Below are 24,685 nucleotides of genomic sequence, written 5' to 3' on the forward strand. Positions count from 1 at the left end.
GTGAATATTTTCTCTCATTCTTGTAGGTTGTCTGTTTATTGATAGTTTTTATTGCTGTGCAGAAGCTCTTTAGTTTGATTAGTGCCACTTGTCAATTTTTGGTTTTGTTGCAATTACTTTTGAGGACCTAGTCATAAATTCTTTACCAAGGCTGATGTCCAGGATGGTGTTTCCTAGGTTTTCCTCTAGGATTCTTATAGTTTGAGTTCTTGCATTTAAATCTTTAATCCACCTGGAGTTAGTTTTTTGTATGTGGTGAAATGTAGGGGTCTAGTTTCATTCTTTGACATATGGCTAGCCAGCTATCTCAGCATTTGTTAAATAAGGAATACTTTCTCCATTGATTTTGTTGACTTTGTTGAAGATCAGATGGTTGTAAGTGTGTGGCTTTATTGTTGGTTTCCTTAGTCTGTTCCATTTGTTTCTGTGTCTGTTTTTGTACTAATACCATACCAGTTTGATTACTGTAGCCTTGTAGTATAGCTTGAAGTTGGAAATTGTGATGCCTCCAGCTTAGTTCTTTTTTGTTTGGGTTTGCTTTGGCTATTCAGGCTCTTTGTTGATTCCACATTATTTTATAATAGTTTTTTTCCCCAGTTCTGTGAAACGTGGTAGGGTAGTATGATAGGAATAGCATAAAACCTGTAGATTATTTTGGTAGGTATGGGCACATTAATGAAATTGATTATTCCAATCCATGAGCATGGAAGTTTTTTCCATTTGTTTGTGTCATCTATGATTTCTTTTAGCAGTGTTTTGTGGTTCCCCTTGCAGAAATATTTCATCTCTTTGGTTAGATGTATTCCTATTTTATATACTTCTATTTCTGTGTGGCTATTGTAAATGGGATTTCCTTCTTGATTTGGCTCTCAGCTTGAACATTATTGGTGTACAGAAATGCTACCAATTTCTGTACATTGACTTTGTATCTGAAAACTTCACTGAAGTTGTTTCTGAGTTCTAAGAGTCTTTTATTGGAGTCTTTGAGTTTTCTAGGAATAGAATCATATTGTCTGCAAAGAGAGATGTTTGATTTATTCTTTTCCTTTTTAGATATTTCCTATTTATTTCTTTCTCTTACCTGATTGTTCTGCCTAGCACTTCCAGTACTATGTTGTATAGGAATAGTAAGAGTGGGCATTCTTGTCTTTTTCCAATTTGTGAGGGGAATGCTTCCAATTTTTGCCCATTTGGTAAGATATTGGCTGTGGTTTTATCATAAATGGCTCTTATTATTTGGAGGTGTGTTCTTCAGTGCCTAGTTTCTTCAAGGTTTTTATCATGAAGGGATATTGGATTATATCAAAAGCCTTTTCTATATCTATTGAGATTATTCTAAGGCTTTAAAAAAAAAACCTATTTATGTGGTAAATCACATTTTTATTTGCATATGTTGAACCAAACTTGCATGTGAGAATAATGCCTACTTGATCATGGTGACACAACTTTTTGATGTACTGTTAAATTCAGTTTGCTAGTATTTTGTTGAGGATTTTTTGCTTCTATGTTCATCACGGATACTGGCCTGTAGATTTCTTTTTTTTATTTTGTCCTTTTCAGGTTTGGTATCAGGGTTATGCATAGAATGAGTTTGGGAGGAGTTTCTCCTCTTCAATGTTTTGGAATAGTTCAATGGAATTAGTACCAGCTCTTGTTTGTACATCAGGTAGAATTTTGCTATTACAACTCTACATTTTAATTAGAGTGATTAGTCATTTAAAATTTAATTTGATTACTGGTATGGTTACATTTAGAGCCACAATTTTACTATTTATTTTCTGTTTGCTCCTCTGCTTCTTGTTCTTCTGTTGCTTCTCTTTGGATCCACATTTTTTTAAACTTAGGATTCTATTTTATTTTATCTTTGGATTTTCAGTGGTTGTTCTAGGAATTAAAATATACATTCTTGAGCTTTCACAGTCTACTTAGAGTTAATTTTACATGATCTCATACAAAATTGGAAACCCTTGCAACTGTGTAAATCCATTTGCCACCATCTTCATTATTTATGCTATAAAGTCATATGGAGAACATCTACACATATTACATTATAAATATAAGACAATGTTAAAATTTTTTGCTTTAATGGGTCCTGTGTGTTAAAGATCTTATTATGAAAAAATAGTCTTTTATACTTACAATTTCCAATATTTTTTTCATTTCTTCTTGAAGACTTAAGATTCCATCTAGTGTTAAGTCACTTTAGCCTGAACAACTTCCTTTAGCATTTCTGTGGTGCAGGTCTGCTGGCAATAAATGCTCTTAGTTTCCTTTTATCTGAAAATGTTCTTTATTTGCCTTTACTCACAAAGGATATTTTCACTATATATAGAATTCTGGATTAACAGTTTTTTGCTTTTTCCCCCACTCCTTTGTACTTTAAAAATATCATTTCACTTTTTCTGGCCTTCATAAATTCTGAAGAGAGGTCAGTGTTCATTTAAAGCATTGTTCCACCAAAGATATTGTGCCATTTTTCTCTGGCTACTATCAAGATTCTCTCTTTATTGTTGGTGTTCATCAGTTGGAATATGATGTACCTATGCACAATTTTCTTCAAATGTATCCTATTTGGGGTTCATTGCATTTCTTTATCTATACATTAATGTATTTCACCAAATTTGAAAATTTGGGCCCATTTTGTCTTCAAATATTTTTTCTGTTTCATTCTCTTTCTCTCCTCCTTCTGAGAATCTAATGACACATGTGTTAGACATTTTAATTTTTGTTACACAGGTCCCTGAGTCTCTGTTTATTTTTTCTGTTCAGTTGTTTTACGTCTTTTTTTTAATTTCTGTTCTTCCAAAAGAAAATTTCTATAGCTCTATCTTTAAGTTCACTGACACTTTCCTCTGATACCTCCAATTGCTGTAAGTATATTCAATGAGTTTTTATTTCAAATATTGTATTTTTCAGTTTCAGAATTTCTATTTGGTTCTTTTTTGCAGTTTCTGTTTACTACCTTGTTATTCATCATGAGTTTATTTTCCTATTATTGGTGGAGCATGGTTATAATAGCCACTTTAAAAATCTTTGTTAATTCCTACAGCTGGGTCATCTGGGAATTGGTCTAAGATAACTGCCTTTTGTCTTCAGAATGAGTCAGACTTTATTGGATTTTCAACTATCATGTAATTTGGGGTTGTATGATATGCGTGTATGGATGTTACAGTATGAAGAGTTTGAATCCTGTTATAGTTTTCTGAAGGGTATTGATTTATTTATTTTAGCAGGCAATTAGTTATACTCAAATTTAAAACTATCTCTTCGATGGCAGCTCAAACCTCAGTTTAGTTCTTTTATTTTTGTGCTAATCTGTGTCTGCTCCATGCACGAATAGATCCATGACAGGTACCTCAAAATTACATGACGTGATCTCACCTGGAATTTAATCAAGTGCACACTCATCTACAATTCTTAAGTCTTCTTAATATAATGACTTAATTATTATGAAATGTTCCTCTTTATCTCTGGTAACTTTTTGTTTGAAAATGTAGTTGGTCTCATATTAATACAATTCAAGGGTCAGCCAGAAATCTGGGTAGTGTTTCTATACTGATTTGGGAGCTTCCCCTCTCTGCCTCTTTTCTTTCCAAGATTCTAAATTCATGTTCCTGTGGCAATGATTGCCCTGAACTCTGTTCTTTGGGTCTCCAAACCAAAAACACTGTGAGTTTTCTATTGGAGGCTGGCCACCCTAAGTGTCATTAATTTCAGCCTGCTCTTAGTCTAAAAGTTGCAAAATGGGACACTCACTCTGGACTAATCTGTGCCTCCAAGTTTTGAATTTCAGCTCCTCTCCAGAAACTGTCTGCTTATTTTTACTCCCTAGGGCTTCCAGGTAATTTCCTTTCTCTTTTCTCTTTCTTCTGGTCATTTGGTACTTTTTTGGCACTTACTGGACCTGTGAGAATGCCAGGTCCAGTAGAACTTACTTAGCCATACTGGAATAGAAACAAGTAAAAACATGTAGGAAACATTTTTTTTGCATTTCCTAACGCCTCTCCTCAAAATACTTAACCTCCATTTGCTTCCTCAGTTAATGATATTTGATTTTATTTTTAAGTAGAAACAGAACTCAGACTCAGAGCTTCCTTGATCATCTTGCCAAGTACACGAGAAGACTTGGAATGAAAACAACACAAAGTTAAATGATAGAATGAAAGAACATCAATCAATTCTAGCCTTAGACTGGTAGCATTACATCTCAAAGCAATGAGGCTTGTACAGAAGCATGACTACCAGTGATTATCTATATGGTACTGTGCCACGTTATTTTACCTTATTTCTTTGGTCTCAGATATCTCTAAATTCTGCCTCATTGAAAACTGCAATAGATAATATCCCAAGAGAAATAAAAATATTGAAAATTCTAAAATACCAACACAGAGTTGGTAAGTACATATTTCTTTCTCACAATAATTATAATGGCTTCCACTTCTTGAAGCCTTCTGTATGCCAGCCACCTTGCTAACCACTTTACGTAAATTGCCAGTTAATCCTTCATAACTATTCTTTGCAGCAGTTCCCATAATTAGCTTCATTTTATGGAGGATGAAACCAGAGTTCTTAGAGGTTGAGTTCACTAAGATCGCACAGCAAACAGTAGAACTCTGAGTTAGTCTTTGTAAAGAGAAGAAATAGCAAAGGGGTTTTGGAGATGTTAGGCACATATTCTTTATTATCAGGAGAGAAAATGGAAGTCGTTCTAAGCAAAGAGTAAGTCGGATTTCTAAAACTTAAAATCGCCTACAGGTCTTTTTTTTCTTTTTATCAGTCATTATTAATATCAAAATGCTATCTTTACAAAAATAATATATTTTATATTGATAGCTTTTATGTTTAAAAAGAGGTTTCTGGCTGGGTGTGATGGCTTATTCCTGTAGTCTCGACACTTTGGGAGGCTGAGGTGAGTGGATCACTTGAGGTCAGGAGTTCAAGACCTGCCTGGCCAACATGGTGAAACTCCATATCTACAAAAAATACAAAAAATAACTGGGCGTGGTGGCAAGCACCTTTAATTCCAGCTACTTGGGAGGCTGAGGCAGGAGAATCACTTGAAACCGGGAGGCAGAGGTTGCAGTGAGCTGAGATCGCACCACTGTATGCCAGCATGGGCCACAGAGTAAGACTCCATCTCAAAAAAAAAAAAAAAAAAAAAAAAAAAAAAAGCCTTCCTTCAGGGCTTAAAACACGAACCAAAACAAAAAGAAAAGGATCAAATAATTACATGCAAAGGCTCATAGTGAAAAGGCACGTAATACCAGTGCTCCATTTCACCTCATTTCATTTATTGCCTTTAAACCTTCTTTGCTTTCCAGGTAAACTGTCTAAACATGCAGGTGACCTGCCAGAGAAAAATCAGACACATTTAGGAAGCAAAGATGCCTGCCTCATCCCACAACAAGATGCAGCAACGTCTCAGTTCTACGACTCTAGGAGCGATCCTCCCCAACTCTGCAAATTGGCGTAAGCCATGGGTTTCAAGTGACTGTGGAATGAGAGAAAAAGAAAGGTGGCACGGAGGATAAGCAGGCTGGCATTGCAAAGTGGGTACAGGAAACAGGGGCTTACCTGGAACAGGACAAGGAGCATAATATCTTTGTGTTCTGGCACATAGGATTATTCAGTATACATACTTATTATACATGCAAACTGTCTGAGACCTAGGAATGGGAGTTACTGTTAAAGGAGTAAAGATGAGATGAAGTGACAGAAAAGGAGAGGAGTGAATATGAGTCCTAGGGAGGGGTTACATGAGCACAGTCCCCTGGCGACATGCTGAAGAGATTACCAGATTAGTGCATTGCTCCTACTTTAGTGCCATTATTATTATTATTTTGGTTTTTTGTGTGTGTGGCAGGGTCTTACTCTGTTACCCAGGCTGGAGTGCGATTACAGCGATTCTCCCACCTCAGCCTCCCAAGTAGCTGGAATTACAGGCACCCACCACCACGCCTGGCTAATTTTTGTATTGTTGGTAGAGACAGCGTTTCATCATGTTGATCAGGCTGGTCTCGAACTCCTGAACTCAAGTGATCCACCCACCTGGGCCTCCTAAAGTGACGGGATTATAGGCCCTTTGCTGCTATTTTTAAAAATACATATTCAACATATCCACTGAAATCATTCAAAGATGCATACAGACAAGTGATTATTTTACTCTAACTTCAAGTCTCTTTGTAAGACCTACCCTTCACTGTCTGTCCCAGCATATGCCACTTGGACTTCCTCTGACCAAGAACAATACCTGATGCCTTCGGAAAATCTGTCTCATAACAGCCTCCTCCCACTGCTCCTCATCTCACTTCCATTCCACTCGAGTTCTCAAAGCCAGGCAAAGCATAACAACTTGACTTTGTAACTGTTTAACCTTACCTTTTACACATCAAAATTATTAAATATGTGTAACTGTCTGCTGGGGGGAGGATAATATAATGGCATGTCAATCTGGTAACAGGTAAGCTACATTTCATGGAAAAGAAAGGTAATGCTTTCTTCAGAAAGTAAAGTCATCACTCTTTTATTTAACTGACATAATATTTATACCCCAATTTTTTAAATGGCAGCTACAAATAGAAGTTGAAAGAGGGTAAATTCTCCAAGGGAATCTAGCCCTGAAATTTTACCATTTTAAAAGTTCTATTTTACATGTACATAGGAACGTTACTACCATTATAAGGATGCCCATAGCAGGTCAATTATTTCAAACTCTTTGAAAAGAAAAAAATCGAAATTAAGTAAACCCTACCTTTCAGAAGACTGCTACGTCTTCAGAGTCCTCAGGAGGCAGGATGCACACAAGTTTTCTAGAGGGTCTAAGCAGGCAGGTATTCCCGGATACCTACACCAGGAACAAGAAATTCGGATGATTATTTCAGCAGTAATCCAGATGGCTCTCGGTACAATTTCATTAGGAACATTCACCATGAATACTGAGCATTTCCACATAGGTTTGTTAAAAGGGCAGAATAAAGGTACACGTGATTTTTGCAGGCATCGTCCTTAGTCTGCACATTGGAGATTGTGGCTCAAAGGGGTATAACTGGTTCATACATGATCACACAAGAAAAGTGGCAGAACCGTGCCTTAATTATTCATTCCTGATTCGTAGTCCAGGGTTGTTTTAGCCGCATCATTTGACCCTCCTCAAGAACTGACAAGTCCTGGCACTGCAGCTTTCCATTTTGCAAAAGGATGAGGCTGACCCTGAGTCTGGTAGGAAGAGTGTCTGGTTTTCTGGTGGTCTTTGCCGAGTCATCTGTCTGAAGAGTCATGTGTGGGCCACTTTACTCACTTTCCCTTGAAACACTGGAGTCCACAAAAATCTGAAGGAATCTGACAGGGAAAGGAACATGGTTTTTTGTTTGTTTGTTTGTTCCACTGGCCTGAGTTTGAATCCTAGTAATGGGTTCACTATTTCTATGTCCTGTGTAGACACTCAACTTCATTGAGCCTCACTTTCCATCTCTATCAAATGGGTATAATAATGTTTGAAGGGTACATTTATGAAGAGGATGGTGTTTTCCTAAATGAGGATAAAGAACCAAGCACAGTTCCTGTCACATGTTAGATGCTAGGACGAAGTGAAAGCCTCATGACCCACCCTACTTGCAGAGATAACTCCAAAGTGGACGAGTGACAGGGAGGCCATTGAGACCTCACTGCCCATAAATCAGTCAATGACAACGCACTCATCCCCACACTGGCTGGTAACTCAGTGCTCTGACTCTACCTCTGGGTTTCCTTCATGTACCTTTCTTTAAAATAAAAATATCATAAACACCAATTCATTCCCTAGGATCTCATTTAAAGGTTGTTTCCTTTTTTTAATCAAATAATTTTGGTCCACATCATGTTACACAGTCAGCTCAATGTAGTAATTGAAAGCGGATAACTGTTCATTTAACAACTGTTTATTCAGATTCTACTAAGGTGTCAGGCAATATTCTCTATAGCAGTGAATATGATCTGGCCATTATGTTGTCTACCTTCTGGTAGAGGAGACAGACAAACAAAATGCATATGTAAAATACGTGGTTGGTTAAACAGTGCTAAGGACTCTGGAGAAACACATAATGGGAAGGGAGATGGCGAGTGTTATGGGTTGAATTCTGTTACTCCAATCCCTCTCCATCAGGAACAAAGATATGTTGAAGTCCTAACCCTCAGTACTGAGAATGTGACCTTATTTGGTAATAGGATTGATACAGACATAATTATTTAAGTTAAGATGAATTCATACTGGAGTAGGGTGGCTGGGCCTCTAATCTAATATGACTGGATATAAGAGGATGACCAGGTGAACATGCAAAGACACAGGGGAGAAGGAACGCCATGTCAGGACAAAGGCAGAGATTGGGGTTATGTAGCCACAAGCCAAGGATTGCCGGAAAATCACCGGAAGCTAGGAAGAGGCAAAGAAAGATTCCCCTGCAGATTTCAGAGGGAGCATGGCCCTGGTGACACTTCGATTTCAGAACTATCCGACAACACATTTCTGTTGTTTTAAGCCACTCAGTGTATGGTACTTAGTTACTGCCACCCTAGGAAATTAGTACAGTGAGTTTGGGGTGATTGTTACATTTTTGAGCAGGGAGATCAGGAAAGATGTCACTGAAAGGGTAGTGTCTCGGGGAAGATTTGAGGTACAGAAGACAGCCATGATGATGGCTCTGGATGAAGAAATTCTAGGCAGAGGGAACAGAAAGTACAAAGGTCCTAGGCAGGTGCACATTGATATGTCAGAACAGCAGGGAGGCCAGTGCGGCTGGAATAGCCAGGGGAGAGTGGCAGGAAACCAGGTCAGAGTGGTGACGGGGAGCTGGAGGGTGATGGACCTCATGGGCCACTCTAAGAACTTAGGCTTTGACTTGGGGCAAGGTAGGAAGCCATTGCCTTGTCTAAGCAGAGGCGAACTAAGACCTGACTTAGATTTTAATCGGCTTTCTCTAGCTATTTGGTAAGAATAAACTGAAGAGCAAGGCCACTTTGAAGGCTCCTGTAGGTATCCTGGCGAATAAAGGTGGTAACCAGGTAGCATGCGGGATAGTGAAAATAGCTTAGTCCTATGCTGAATATTTTGAAAGCAGATCCAAAAGGATTTGCAATAGATTGAAGGTAGAGATAGGCCTGACTTCTTGATACTACATAGAATTAAATTAGAAACCGTAACAATTTAACTTTACTGATCATCTGAAGAAATCATCTTCTCAAATGCCAGATCAGCCGAAGATATTAGCAACATATTTAACAGAAAGGGAATAAGTAACTAGAATATATAAGGAAAACAAGAAATAATGAACCCCAGACATTGAACCATGGACAATGAACCATGGACCTAAGAACCATGGACACGAACCACGGACATAAGAAAAGAAGTTCAATCTCACTGATATGGTTTTACAACTTGAACTGTAACTCCAACAATTCCATGTGTCATGGGAGGAACCTGGTGGGAGGTAATTAAACCAGTGGGTGAGTCTTTCCTGGGCTGTTCTTGATCTGATGGTTTTAAAAACAGGAGTTTCCCTGCACTAGCTCTCTCTTTGCCGTCCACGGAAGATGTGACTTGCTCTTCCTTGCCTTCTGCCATAAGTGTGAGGCCTCCCCAGCCATGTGGAATTCTAAGTCCATTAAACCTATTTCTTTTGTAAATTGCCCAGTCTCCAGTATGTCTTTATCAGCAGCATGAAAACAGACAAATACACTCACTAAACATGAGAAAAATGCAAATGAAAATAATGGGATTCTGCCTTCTTTCTATCAGATTAGTTAATATGAAAAAGCTGACAAAATTCAGTGTTGTCCAAGATGCGAGAAAAAATAGCATATTATGCTAGTTTACTTCTGGCAGAATCATGAATTGGTATATTATTTTATTGAGCAATTTTACTGTATTGTCAGAAGTGACAGTACACATATGCCATGGCACACTGACTCTTCCTGGGGGATATACCAGGGTTAAAAAACACACATACAAGGAAACATACGCTAAAATGATTATTGCAGCACTTATTTCAGTATAACAAAATTTGAAAATGACCTAAAACTCACCCTTAAAGGGAAATAGGTAAATAAAATATGCTATAATTAAATGATTAAAGGATATATGGCTGTTAAAAAGAATAGATTGGTTTTATAGATGTTAGTGTGAATGTTTCATAAATGTCATGTGCAGAAAAGCAACACAAAGGAAAATGTTAAACATATAAACCCAATTCATTGTAGATCGGGGTCCCCAACCCCCAGGTGGCAGACCAGTACCACTCTGTGGCCTGTTAGGAAGAGGGCCACACAGCAGGAGGTGAGTGGTGGGCAAGGGAGCAATACCGCCTGAGCTCTGCCTCCTGTCATATCAGCAGGGACATTATGTTCTCATTAGAGCAGGAACCCTATTGTGAACTGTGCATGTGAGGGATCTAGGCTGCATGCTCCTTATGATGAGACTCTAACACCTGATGATCTGAAGGGAAACAGTTTCATCCTAAAACCATACCCCCGCTCCCCATCCAAGGAAAAATTGTCTTCCACAAAACCAGTCCCTGGTGCCAAAAAGGTTGGGGGTTGCTGTTGTGGATACACATACATGTATGTAAAAGTATAAACAATTGGCTAGTCAAATATGTCCCAAATTTATGGTAGCAAATTTTGGGCAGGGAGTGCAGGCAGCAAAGAAAGTGGAGGGTGGAGGGAAGGACAGGACATTATTGTTGAAAATGAACTTGGTTTTACAATAGCTTCTTTAAAAAGGAAAAAACAACACTGGAAGCAAATCTGACCAAACAAGATACTCGTTTTGGGATAGTGAGAGTCATAATACTACTTTTTCTGCTCATCTGTATTTGTTTGTTTTCTAGAAGTAAAGGAGGGAGGGAAGGGAGGAAGGGAGGAAGGGAGGGAAGAAGGAATGAAGGAATGAAGGAAGGAAGGTAATAAATTACCAGTTCTGGACTACACTTAAGCTCATTATAGATGAGGTTAGATCTTTAAGAATGAAACTCAGAATTATGTTTTAATAATCAGTGAGACCACTGGTGATTCCTCCCAAACTGTCTCAGCGTGGAGGGCTGAATTTCAGTTCAGCCAGCAGAGGGAACCGTCTGTCATTTGGAATGATGAGGAACACCAGACCACCACAAGCAGCCATGTCTTCACCACATCCCCGCTGTCCCTGGAACCACCAGCACTACAGGACCCAGGAACACACATTTACAGATGATGAAGTAAACTTAGGGTACACCATGGACATCTTTTCAACCTTTTTTAAAGCGCATTACAATTTTCTAGAATCAAGGGAACAATATGCTTGATTAGTTCTTCAGCAGACGTGGCAATTCTGCTTTTCATATTTCTCTCCTTAAAGCAAGTTGATCATTAACCTTCCGTGTTCTAGGACTTGAAAAAAGAGTTCGCTTTAGGATAATTCATTTTTGCTGCTAATAACTGAAAGATCCTCTTAGAGCCAAGGAGGTCATTCTTTAAAGGGACTAGAATTGTGAAGAATGTTCCTTCTCTTCCTGGAGAGAGTCTGTGAAAAAAAAAACAGCTTGCAGGAAAGTTCAGCAATCATGAAGTGAAAGCCCAAACTGACCTGAATGCTTCCTCCTGGGTCAATATTGTATGTTTAAAAAGAAACTACCAAGCCTTTGAAGAAAAATCTGGCCATTCCCAAATCTTTATACATGAAACTAGAAGGCAGGAGACACCAGTGAGACACTGGATTTGCTTTCAACTGCTTGGCCTCCATCACAGTCATAAATATCATCTTTTTGAACGTGTCGTCCTAAAAATGGGATTTGGATTGGTTTCTAACAATAAAATGAGCAAGGTAGAAAAGGAATGTTATGAATAAGTTACCAGTGTAAATATGCGATTTTGCGCCTTTGAATTTGAGTGTCAATAAACATGATTCCACACATTTTCAGAGCTACGACACTGAATCATTTAATTTGTCTGAGTAAGTACTTACAATAATGTGGCTGCTTGGCATTGCAATAAACATCAGGTTTTCAAGTGAGCAAACGAAGTCTGTGATACTCCTTATAAATGGAACTGCAGCAAAGGGCGTTTAGCCAGAGGCCTGTGCTTTAAAAGGGGATGGGTGAAAAGAATATCTCTCTCCAGCCCTGTTGATAGGGAAAGGAAAGAATCCTATGGCCTCTGGTACTATATCTTCTGTTCCTGAACAGAAACAAGGCTGAAGCCTTACTGTGAAGTGATGGAGGAAAGTTGCTATTTTGGGCTGTCACAGGGTAACTTGTCACACTACTCAGGACACATGAGGACAGATCATTCTGTTCCTCCAGATTGTGGACTTGAGAATGCTTTAGTAACATAGCATAGGGATATAATTTTGCATAGAAGTTAAGGACCTGGGTTTCAATCCCGGGCTCTGCCAACCGAATAGGGGCATGATGGTATCCAAGTCATCATTAGTCTTCTCTATGCTCATTTTCCTGTTTGGAAAAATGGGGATAATAACTTTACCTTCCTCATCAACTTATTAGGGGGCTTCAGTGAGATAATTTATATAAAGAACCCAGCACATGGTAAAATTCGTCATTTTTGTCATCATTATCAATGTCACCATTATGTTTAACCTTACTTTCATTTTAATTCATTATCTAATTTTCAATCGAAGCTCATTGAAAGCACAATTCACTACATTGTTTAGTAATTAATTACTTTCACTCACTGAACAAAGTATTTATAACAAGTACCAGGCACAATGGGTGAGGGTACAAAGGTGATCTAATCCTCCTGGAAGCTATAGGATGAGATGGGCATGAGTCAAAGGCTCCCATAGGAAAGTGAAAGCTCTCAAGCTCAGAGAATAGTTGTAAAAGAAAGGAGCAGGCTAGGCATATTGGCTCACGCCTGAAATACTACCACTTTGGGAAGCCGAGGCAGGCAGATCACTTGAGGTCAGGAGTTCGAGACCAGCCTGGCCAAGACAGCAAAACCCTGTCTCTACTAAAAATACAAAAATTGATTGGGCGTGATGGTGGATGCCTGTAAACCCAGCTACTCAGGAGGCTGAGGCAGGAGATTTGAACCCAGGAGGCAGAGGTTGCATTGAGCTGAGATCATGCCATTGCACTCCATGCTGGGCAACAGAGTGAAACTCTGTCTCAAAAAAAAAAAAAAAGAAAGAAAAGAAAAGAAAGGAGAAGATCATTCTAGAGTTACTAAAATAAACTTGAATTAAACCTGAGACCTGAAGCATGAGAAAAAGGAGAACAAGGGCTTGAGAGAGACAAAACAATATTCAAAGGCATGGAGTACACAGCACTTTATCGTTGTTATCAAAAGTCAGTGCAAAATGATCTACTGAATAGTTCAATTAAATTTAACAACTATGTGACACGCACCTACTATGAGCCAGGCACTGTGCCAAACTCTAGAAACACAATAGTAAAGAGAGAGACCTCCCAACACCTATTCCTGTGTTTGAAAGACACACCAAAGTCTATATTTACTTGGTAAGCAATAAATTACCCCTTTGGATTTGATCACAGAGAGATTTCACCTGCATGGAAAAACTGGAATGCTTTCTCTCATCAGACAAGGAGTGTTACATAAGCCAAATAATTTCTTTTCTGCTTAGTTGCTGGATATCTACAACCAAATTTACTTTATTCCATGGGCCTATCAATTTATACTACTAAAGATGGTCATGTTTCTGTTTCTATCATTTATAGAGTACCTTTAATTTAGTAAACAGCTTCCAATTATTTGGAAAGTTGTTAGAAGAAGGGGGAAAAAAAAAGAAAATGAGGAAAAGAGATCTCAAGTTTCTTGAAATCCAGGAATTGTCCAATGTGCTTTTTGTAGTATTCGTGGTACCTAACATGGTGCTGGATAGAAAGCATTTAATAACTTCTAATTGTCGGATGGATAAAGAATACAAAGCTCTCCTGGCTCAACTCGGGGTCCATTATGAGGGGGAAAGAACTGATACCTGGTAGACCAGAATATGTCTCCCCACAATATGCTTCTTTAGCATAAGGATGATTTTGAGCTGATTATTTTGAGAGACTGCAGTTACAGGAGAAGATCTGAAAACAGAATAGAAGCTACCCTTTTGTAAAAGGAATTTATATCTATAAAGGAAATCTCTATTCATAAGGGTGTCTCCCTCTCTGTACCAGGAAGAGAAGGATGACAAAATCACTAGAGACTCTTACCAATGGAGAAGACACCAACTTAAATCTGCATAACAAACCTTACCCATGTTTATCACGCTTTTCCTGGGCATCCCTCCGCAAATGAGTATCCCCCACACCATTCTTTTCTTTGTTTCAGTGGCCAATGGTATTGAGCCTGAACTCACAGCCACCTCTTCGAGTTGTATTCGTGTCTCTGTGTGTCTCCCACGTTTACATGAGATATACACATTTTTAACTTCTGTTTGTTTTTCTCTTGTTACAGGGTCTCTCCCAACCTAAGGACCACAAAGGGTAAAGAGGAAATTATTTTTCTTTTCCTACACTTACTTTTCTCTAATCTCCAGGTTGAGAGGAAAGAACTCAAAAAAGGAGCTGAAAAGTTTAGCATGATTTTCATTGCAAAGCAGCCCAATAACCAAACAGAAGAACTACGTAAACCAAAAGAAGAGAGTGGTAAGTGAACTGTAAGGTACCATTAGAGATTTCTCTCAGGGAGTAAGATTCTTATAACAAAATATTTATCTTTCTTACTCTGGTGCTAGTAAAAGTAAGAGAAACATCAGTTTTAATTAACGTCTAAGTAACAGGGAAAAATATCAAACTTCTTTATGATACAATGGAAATATATTTGCAATTCCATATCCTAAAGTTTTCTCAGTTATTTTGGAAAAACTATTAGTCCTTTTGTTGCTTCCACATTGGGAAAAGCAAAAAGCTATAATAATAATTTATCTGGTTAACTATCAGGAAGAGGAGAAATCAATTTAGAAGAAATTTGGAAAACACCTATTTATTGATATTAGAACCCTGTAGGGATCTGTCTTGTTCATAGCCTAAGCAATACAATTCACACACACACACACACACACACACACACACACACACTGCATTTATGGAGGTATTAAAATATCTCATTCTTGTCCTTATAGCTCAACATATTAATGTGAATTTCTGAATTAATCTCTGATCATGAACTGTGCGTAGGCGTGATATAACGGCAGTAAAGAGTGCACAGCTTGCTTCAGGAATCTTTTATAATGCTACAATTCTCAGACAGACACAAAATCTTTAAGATTAAATCATTTCTGTATTTTACCTAAGAAACTCATCAGTGCTAACAAGTATACCACTTCCTCAACTAGTTGATAAACAGAAATGAAAATATTAAGTGACGGTACTTGAGAAAATAGTTAAAAGGAGAAACTCAGAAAATAAGATTGTGATTATAAATAATGAGGAGATTCTCAAAACGGCACAGAGAGGAAAGGAACCAGTTGCAGCTGAAACACATGTGTTTTTAGGAGGTAAGTTATTCCATAAAGCAATTACTAAAATGTGAGAGTTCTTCTCATGGTTCTCAACCTTATACTCTGAAAGAGAACTGCGAATAATTCAAGACTAACAGAGCCAATTACTTCAGCATCGAGCTACATCCTAAATCTCTGGACTTGGCAGTTCAAAAATACCCTTGGAAAATGTTCTTCTAAAATCTTCGCTAACAACCCTGACTTTATAAATGTAGACAAAAGGATGAATGAAAACTAACCAATTAGATAGCAAAATGGAGAAGAGAAAGCACTGGGCAAAAAGACCTGCCATAGTTCCAGTTGTACCTCTGCCACTAACTAGCTGCAGACGTAGTTCATGTTTACAATGAAACCATAATCATAAAAATTAATAATTGTGGAGCACTTAGTATGCCCAGAACTTTTCACACATTATCTAATTTCATCCTCCTAACAACCTATGAGGGAGGCACCACATTAGAGAAAAGGAGTTGAAGAGCATGTCCACGCCCACCCAGCTGCTCTGAGTGGTGGGTTGGGATTCAAACATGGTATTTTTGGACTCCAGAGCGCAACCCTTAACCAGTCACTCCGCAGACAAGTTCAGAAACTTCCTATGATGATCTAAAGGGCTTCTTTCAGTAATAGGGTGCTAAGATTTATGAGACATGACTGTAAAATGGAAAAAAAAAATCAGGTTTTTAAGTGACTTTGTAGCCCAGTTGAGCAGCATCTTCTCAAAGACTCAGAGTCTTAGATAACAACCCTACTTACCTACAGGCTGGCCTAAGGGTCAGGGATAATACTGGAGCCCTTAGCTCCAAGTGATAATGATAATAAGCAGCATTTATGGGCACCATCCAAGCTTTTTTTTTTCCCCACATTGAAGCATGCAATCTTCACAATGACCTTAAAATACTACTATTTTGTACTTTTTATCTAACTGTATGATAATAAATTTAGATACAAAGAAAAATAGGAGTTTTATTGTTTTGATTCCTGTTTCACCAATGAGGAAACAGAGGTAAAGAGAGTTAAATTACTTGACCTAAATCACAGTTACTAAGTTGCAGATCTGGGATTCCGATCCAGACACAATGACTCACTGGAGGATCCAAAACATATTGGATGCACTCTTACTGATACATAAAGAACCTCCTTGCTATGGCAAATGTCTATGTCACTCTCACCCAAAGTGACAAGTTTAAGATAAACATGGGAGGATCAAATACATAGGGATGCCCAGATAGCCTGCCTACTGTCATTCAGCAGATTGTGCCTTTTAAAAAACTATCTTCAATAGAAACCAGCAAGAAAGAGATACATCATGTAAGTCAGATATATGCGGTCACAACTATTTTTCTCCTTCCTGGCTAATCACTCCCTTTGTGTTGATACGGTCAGTGCTGCTGTAGATCAATTAATAAAAGAAAGCACTGAGATGCCATCAAAGTTGTTTTTCCTGTTGTCAATCTGGAAGACATTCAGTCTCTTATTCATTTTAAAACTGTTTTAATAATATCTTTTACTTAACTAAATATATCAAAAATATTATTTCAATATGGTAATAAAAATTAATATTTTATGCTAGGTATTTGAAATTCAGGATGTACTTTACATCTAAGGCCCATCTCAAATCAGACTAACCTGATTAGTCTGACTGCTCAGTAGCCATATATGTTGCTAGTGGCTACCATATTAGACAACACAGTTCTAGAAAGATTGGCTTAGAAAAGCCCTGGTTCTTGGTATTTACAGGTCTCTTTTCTTGGGCTGGTCAAATTCCTCAGAAAGGTCTTTTAATCGCCTGCCTTAGGGGTATAAGCCTGGGTGCCATTGTTCTGAGATTTAAGTATGAGAAAGAGGAGAAGCCTCATCATATTGTCTTTTCACTTAATCCCCATTTTCATGATACCCATCCTCAGCTATGCGTAGTGACTACAGTGACACCCCTGTGGTTAGTACAACCCCTCCAGTCTTCCTCCTGGGGAAGTAGGGAGGGAGGCAGGTGGGAGAGGCAGTTCCCAGGCTATGCAAGGTGGGTGAGAACTCTGGGGACTGATTAGCAATTACTTGTTATTCTTTCAATGTTCTTTTAATAGTTCTTCATTCCCACTTTCATAGATTTAAAGTGCCGCGAATTCCTGATCCTTTCTAGAATATCAGCTTAGATTTTACTGTTTCTCCCCGCTTTTAAATCAGTCCCTGCCCTTTTAAGGCAGCTTCTACAATTATATTCTGTGATTTTCTCCTCTGTTATTTTGGTTCATACTCCCCTTCCCATTTTTTAATTAAAATTTTTGATTTGAGATCATTGTAAACTTACGTGAAAGTTGTAAGAAAAAAGACAGAGAGATTCCATATGCACTTTATCCAATTCTCTTCAGTGGTTAACACCTTGGAAAACTTACACAATAACACAGCCAGGATATTGACAATGATACAGGCAAAGCACAGGAAGTGTCCCTCACAGGGATCCTCTTACTGCTCTTTAAGAGCCACATCCACTTCCCTCCCACTCCTCCTCCTTAACCTTTAACCACAAATCTATACTCCATTTACATATGTTTTTCATTTCAAAAATGTTATGTAAGTGGAATTATACAGTTTGTAATCTTTTGGTACTGGCTTTTTCCCCTTTAATCTATTTCCTGAAGATTCAGTCAAGTAGTTGCCTGTATTAATAGCTCACTGCTGAGTAGTCTTTGATGGTATGGATGGACCAGAGTTTGCTTAAACATTCACCCAACAAAAGACATCTGAGTTGTGTCCAGTTTGGGGCTATTTTTAAAATTCTATGAACATTCACCTATGGGTTTTTGTGTGAACATAAGCTTTTGTTTACTTGGGATAAATGCCCAGGAGTATGATAAAGCATGTTTAATTTTCTAAGAAACTGACAAACCATTTTCTAGAGTGGCTATAACATTTTACATTCTCACCAGTAATCCAATTTCTCTGCATCCTCACTAGAATTTAGTGTTATCGTTATTTTTTATTTTAGCTATTTCAACATGTTTGTAGTGATAACTCACTGTGGTTTTGATTTGCATTTCCCTGATGGCTAATACGGTTGAACATCTTTTCATGTGCTGATTTGCCTTCTGCATAACGTCTTCAGTAAAAGGTCCATGACTTTTACCTATTTTCTAATTGAGTTGTTTGGAAGTTTTACTGTTGAGTTTGAAAATTCATTACATATTCTAAATACTAGTCCTCTGTTAGATAGGTAGTTTGCAAATATTTTCTTCTAGTCCGTAGTTATTTTTTGATTCTCTTAAAAGCGTCTTAGGCTGGGCATGGTGGCTCACACCTGTAATCCTAGCATTTTGGGAGGCTGAGGTGGGTAGATCTTTTGAGGTCAAGAGTCTGAGACCCAGCCATCACGGCAAAACCCAATCTCTACTAAGAAAAAAAAAATATGAAAATAAGCCAGCCAGAGTGGCACACACCTGTAGCCCCAGCTACTCCAGAAGCTGAGGCAAAAGAATCGCTTGAACCTGGGTGACAGAAATTGCAGTGAGCCGAGATCATGCCACTGCCCTCCAGCATGGGGAACCAAGTGAGACACTGTCTTAAAAAAGGGAGAAAAAAAAAAAAAGTCTTTCACAGCGCAAAAGTTTTAATTCTGATATAGTCCAATATATCAGCAATATATTATTTTATTTTTTCCTTTTATGGATTGTGTTTATGTAAAGTCTAAGAACCTTTTCCTAGCCAGATATTCCAAAGTTTTTCTCTAATGCTTTCTTTTTCTAAAAGTCTTCTATTTTACATGTAAGTTCATGATATATTTTGAGTTAATTTTCATATAAGGTGTGAGACTTAGTTTGACATTCCCTTTTTGCCAATTGCTCTAGGAAAATTTGTTGAAAAGCACCTTTTCCTCCATTGAGAGAAATTGCGTATTTGTTGACAATCAATTGGGTATATTTATTTGGGTCAATTTGGGGGGTTCTTTATTCTGTTCCATTTATCTGTGTTTCTATCACGCCATGGAAAGCCACAGAGTAACCATGCAATAAGTCTTGAAATTGGGTAAATCGATTCTTCCCACTTTAATATTTCTTTTTCAATATTGTTTTAGCTACTCTACTTCCTTTATTTCTGTATAAATTTTAGAATAATCTCATCTATGTACAAAAAAAATCATGCTGGGATTTTGATAGGAACTGCTTGAAACCTGTATATCAATCAATTTGGGAAGAATCGGTATCTTTACTATGCTGTGACTTTCAAATATTTTTCTCCATTTATTTAGATTTTTAAAATTTATTTCATCAGTATTATATTGTTTTCAACATACAAGTTTTGTAAATGTTTTATTGGATTTATATAAGTATTTCATGTTTTTGAGCTAAGGCAAATTGTACTATATTTTTAAAGTTCATGTCCACAGATTCATTGCTAGTATATAGAAATACAACTGATAATTTAAATGTTTATCTTGTATTCTGCCACCTTATTGAACTCAATTATTAGTTTTTTGTTTGTTGGTTTGACACAGGATCTCACTCTGCCACCAGGTTGGAGTGCAGTGGCACACAGGTAGTAGGACAAATACAACCTTCTGCAGCCACAACCTCCTGAGCCCCAACAGTACTCCTGCCTCAGCCTCCTGAGTAGCTGGGATGACAGGCATGCACCACTAGTCCTGGCTCATTCGTTATTGTTGTTGAAGAGATAAGGTCTCTCCATATTTTCCAGGCTGGTCTTGAACTCCTAGGCTCCAGGAGTTCAACTAAACTCCTCCTTCCTTGGCCTCCCATCATGTTGAAATGACAGTCATCAGTCACTACACCCAGCCACTTACTAGTTTTAAGAGATCCTTTTGTGTTTTTTCATCTTTGTAGCTCACTTAAAGTTTTCTGTGTAGAAAATCATGTCATCAGGAAATAGTAACAGTTTTCTTTCTATCTGTATGCCTTTTATTTCCGTTTCTTGCCTTACTGTGTTGATTAGAACTTCCTGCACTATGTTGAATAGGAATGGTGGAACCAGCCTTGTATTGCTGGAATAGACTCCATTTTGTCATGGTATATAATTCTTTTAGCTTGAATTCTGTTTACTAATATTGTGTTAAGGATTGTTGTGTCTATATTAATGATGGCTATTGGTATATATGTTTTCTTTTTTGCAATGTTTTTGTTTGGTTTTCATATCTGGGTAATACTGGCTTCCTAAAATGAATTGTAAAGTGTTTGCTCCTATTTTCTGGAAGAGATTGTATAAAACTATTAATTCTTTCAATGTTTGGTAAAATTCTCCAGTGAAGCCTTCTGAACCTAAATATTTATTTTCAGGAAGTTTTTAAATGATGAATTCAATTTTCAATAGTTACCGGCTTTTAAACATTATCTATTTCATGATGGGTGAATGGTAGGAATTTGTGTTTTTGAGGAAGTGGCCCATTTCATCTAAGTTGTCAAATTTAAGTCTGTAGAGTTGTTCATGGCATTTCTTTATTACCCTTTTGATGTCTACAGGGTCTGTAGTGATAGCTCTTCTTTCGTTCCTGCTATTATAACTATTGTAACCAAATCAGGTCCAAATGCCCACCATTTGCAGAGTCCAGTTAACAAGAGTAAGTCTGGTAGAAAGTAAGTCATTTTATTAACCAAATCTAGTAATGAGAAAATGGTCGGATTCTCACCCAGAGCAATCACTTTGGTTTTGGGGGGAAGTCAGAGGTTTAAAAAGGGAAAACTTGATAAGGTATGCAAGAATTGTACTAAGTATAATATCTGTGTGTCTTGTTCTGGTAGCTATCTTGGGTCTTAGTCTACCTGGATGGTGAGTCAAAACATCTGAGAATATCTTGACTTCCCCTTCATTCCTGAGGATATTTTCACTCGCTATAGGATACTGGCTTGACTGCTGATTATTATTTCCATTCAGGGCTTTGAAAGTTTTAAGTTCCTGAGCAGGAGTGACCAGGTTTTTAACTAGCCACCTGGAAGTAATCTCTGAAATTTTGCAATTGGGTATCCAAGCTTGGTCTGCCTGTCTCAAGATTAGCCCCTGGAACATCTAAGAAAGCACAATAATCAGATACTAGTATATAGTTAGATAAAGGTGAAGAGAGTATATATGGTGAAAAAGGCAGGGATGTGGAGTCTGTATTAAGGCTGGGGAAAAGGTTTCTGCAGTTTTTCAAGGTTGTATCTTGAAAACCAAGAGAAGAGGAAAAAAACATGTTTTAAAATGCATTTTGAAGTCAAGCTGCCTAGTTACAATATTGGTAATTTGTGTCTTTTCTCTTTTCTTTGTCAGATCTGCTAGATTGTCAGCTTTGTTAACTTTTTCAAAGAACCAGCTACTCTTGTTTTCCTTTGATTAAAGTTTGCCTGATACATCTTTTCCCATCATTTTACTTTCCATCTGCCTCTACTGTTATATTGAAAGTGAGCTTCTCATAGACAGTATAAAGTTGGGTCATGTTTTTTAAACAATTCTGCTAATCTCTTCTCTGTATTGTAAGCTGTACATTTAGACTATTTAATTTTAATATAATTATTGATATTTTAGAATTTATACCGCCATTTTATTTTTTGTTCATTTTCTGTTTGTTCTCTTTGTGTTTTTCTATTTTCTTTCCCATACTTCTTACAGGCTATTTTAACACTTTTTGGAATTCTGTTTTGATTTATCTAAAGTGTTTTTCAGTGCATCTCTATATATAATTTTTAATAGTTTCTCTAGGTATTACATTACGTATTGATAACTTACACAGCTTACTGGTGTCATCATTTTACCAGTTTGAGTAACATATAGGAACCTTACCTCCCGACTTTGCACCCCTTTATCTTCCCCCATTTATAACATAATTATTTTAAATACTTCCTCTTGAAGTATTTAAAATGCACTTACATCCACCTCAGAATGTTGCAATTTTTGCTTCAACCTTCAAATATCATTTAGCAATCTCAAGAGTACAAATGTTTTTCCTATGTCTTTTTCTTCCTTCCTGATGTTGAAGAGATCTATTTTTGTCATTTTCTTTCCAATTAGATACCTTTCTTTCCCTTCCTTTCTTTTGAGACAGGGTTTCACTGTGTCATCCAGACTGGAGAGCACAGTGATGCAATTGTACCTCACCACAACCTTGACAGATAACTTTGTTTAGCCATTCCTTTAGGGCAGGTTTTCTGGCAACAAAGTCTCTTCATTTTCCTTCATCTGAGAATATATTGATTTCCCTATTATTCCTGAGGATATTTTCACTGGCTATAGGATACTGGCTTGACTGTTGATTATTATTTGCATTCCAGACTTTGAAAGCTTTAAGTTCCTGAGTCTCAGCAAAAACTCAAAAATAATACATGTAGGAAGAGCTAATATATATATATATATATATATATATATATATATATGTATATATACATACACACATATATAGACACACACATATATATATTTTTATGTATACATTTATATATATGAATAAATTCAATAGAATCCAGTTTATTTTGTGTGTTTGTGTGTGTGTGTATATATATATATGTATATATATATATACACACACCTATACAATGGTGTGTGTGTGTGTGTATATATATATATATATATATATATCTACATGCACAATAAAGTGAGTATATATATACATATATACATATATATACACATACATATATACATATATATATACACATACATATATACATATATATATACACATATATATACATATATATACACACATATACATATATACCTACACACACAATAAACTGGATCCTATTGAATTTAAATGTCACCGGGCTACAAGAAATTCTGATTCTGGCAGAAAAAGATAAACATGAAAACTAACTACAATAATTTATGGTAAGTACAAAATGCAGGTAAGCACTGGTCACAATGTTGACACAGAGAGAGAATTGTCACTGCTTGAGAGAATCAGTAGAAACTTCTCAGTGATGTGTGAACCAGATTCTGAAGGTTAAGTAGTGAAAGGGAATCCCTGCACAAAAGCCCTGAGAGAAGCAGAAACAATGGTACATTTGAGAATCTGTAAGACTGAATGCCTGGCCGAAGTATAGAACATTCCTTGGAACAAGCAAGAGCTGCCATAGAAAAGATGGGTAAGGGATGGATGCTGGACTAGAGGGCATAATCCTCTACTAAGGAGTTTAAGCTTTATCTTGTGTACCACGAGGAGCTACCAAATAGATGAAAATGGTGAGTGTAATATTTAAAGCAATGATTGCTACTATAACACTCTTTTTAAAGTAGCTTTTCAATGAATTATTAACATTAGCGTTAGTATAATATGTACCAAAATTTAGTTTCTCGACTGGTAGGATGTGTTAACGGCCAATAAAAATAAAAGACTCAGCTGATTTCCTGCCTTTCACACTCCATTTTGCTCACACTCCATTTTGCACACACTCCATCCTGCCTGCCGAATGACTTCAGTGTCTCTGTGATCGGTGAGTGGAGCAGCATGCAATGAGATCATGGCTAGATGGCAGCACATTCAGTGAAGTGCTTCAGCTTTCCTGTCACTTCCAATTGCCTGGCTTTTGTCAGTTTCTGTCAGAACATTAATTTCTTAAGGTATATTTTGCATTATTTACTAAATAAAATTTTTCCAATGCCAGAAAAAAAAAAAAAAAACCAGATTACGTACGGTATATCAAGTTCACATTCTATGCCCCAGAAATGCGCAGTCCCCAAAGACCTCCAGGGACCGGGGCTCATTTGTCGTCCCTCTCCCGCTCCCATTTACCATGCTGACCCTCTGCCCAGCCACACAGCCCACCCCACCCCTTAGAAGCATCTAGAGTCGGTTCTAGAAATGAAATGGAATGCATTTTTGCATTTACATAACAGCTTTCGCACTTCTGGTGAAATGTAATTTCAGAGAAACAGAAAAAAATAAACAGTAGAATAAAAAGTGTGTACGTGATACCATAAAGGTGTATTTAACTATCCCTTTATTTCCTTTGCAGTCCAACGATTTTTTTTAATGCATGCCACTTTCCTGCTGCCTCTCAGAGGGCACTTGATCTTATTTAGACCCAGTGGCGAGGGTTCTTCAGTTCCGTGAGGAGCACTCTAGCACTTGGTTCTCTTTCGAGGAAAGACGTCTTCAGAACCTAAAGGCCTTGAAGGAAGTAACACATTTTCAAAATCAGAAAAAAAAGAGCATGAAAGTTGCCTATCAAAAATGAAGACATGAATTAGAATACAATAGACAGTGAGTAAGGAGCAGAATATCATCAC

The 24,685-nt window shown here is 37.4% G+C and overlaps 1 protein-coding gene across 6 annotated transcripts in view; it reads right to left on the minus strand.

The window, feature by feature from the left end:
• Positions 1–24,685, minus strand: part of FHIT (fragile histidine triad diadenosine triphosphatase) — a 1,474,674-nt gene that overhangs the window by 1,079,303 nt on the left and 370,686 nt on the right. For all 6 annotated transcript variants that reach the window (XM_010330934.3, XM_074404465.1, XM_074404469.1 and 3 more), the window contains one exon: positions 6,752–6,844. The gene's annotated coding sequence lies outside the window, so the exon portion shown is untranslated. The remainder of the gene's footprint in view (positions 1–6,751; positions 6,845–24,685) is intronic.

This window comes from Saimiri boliviensis, chromosome 8 (genome assembly GCF_048565385.1).
Source record: "Saimiri boliviensis isolate mSaiBol1 chromosome 8, mSaiBol1.pri, whole genome shotgun sequence".
Classification (NCBI taxonomy): domain Eukaryota; kingdom Metazoa; phylum Chordata; class Mammalia; order Primates; family Cebidae; genus Saimiri; species Saimiri boliviensis.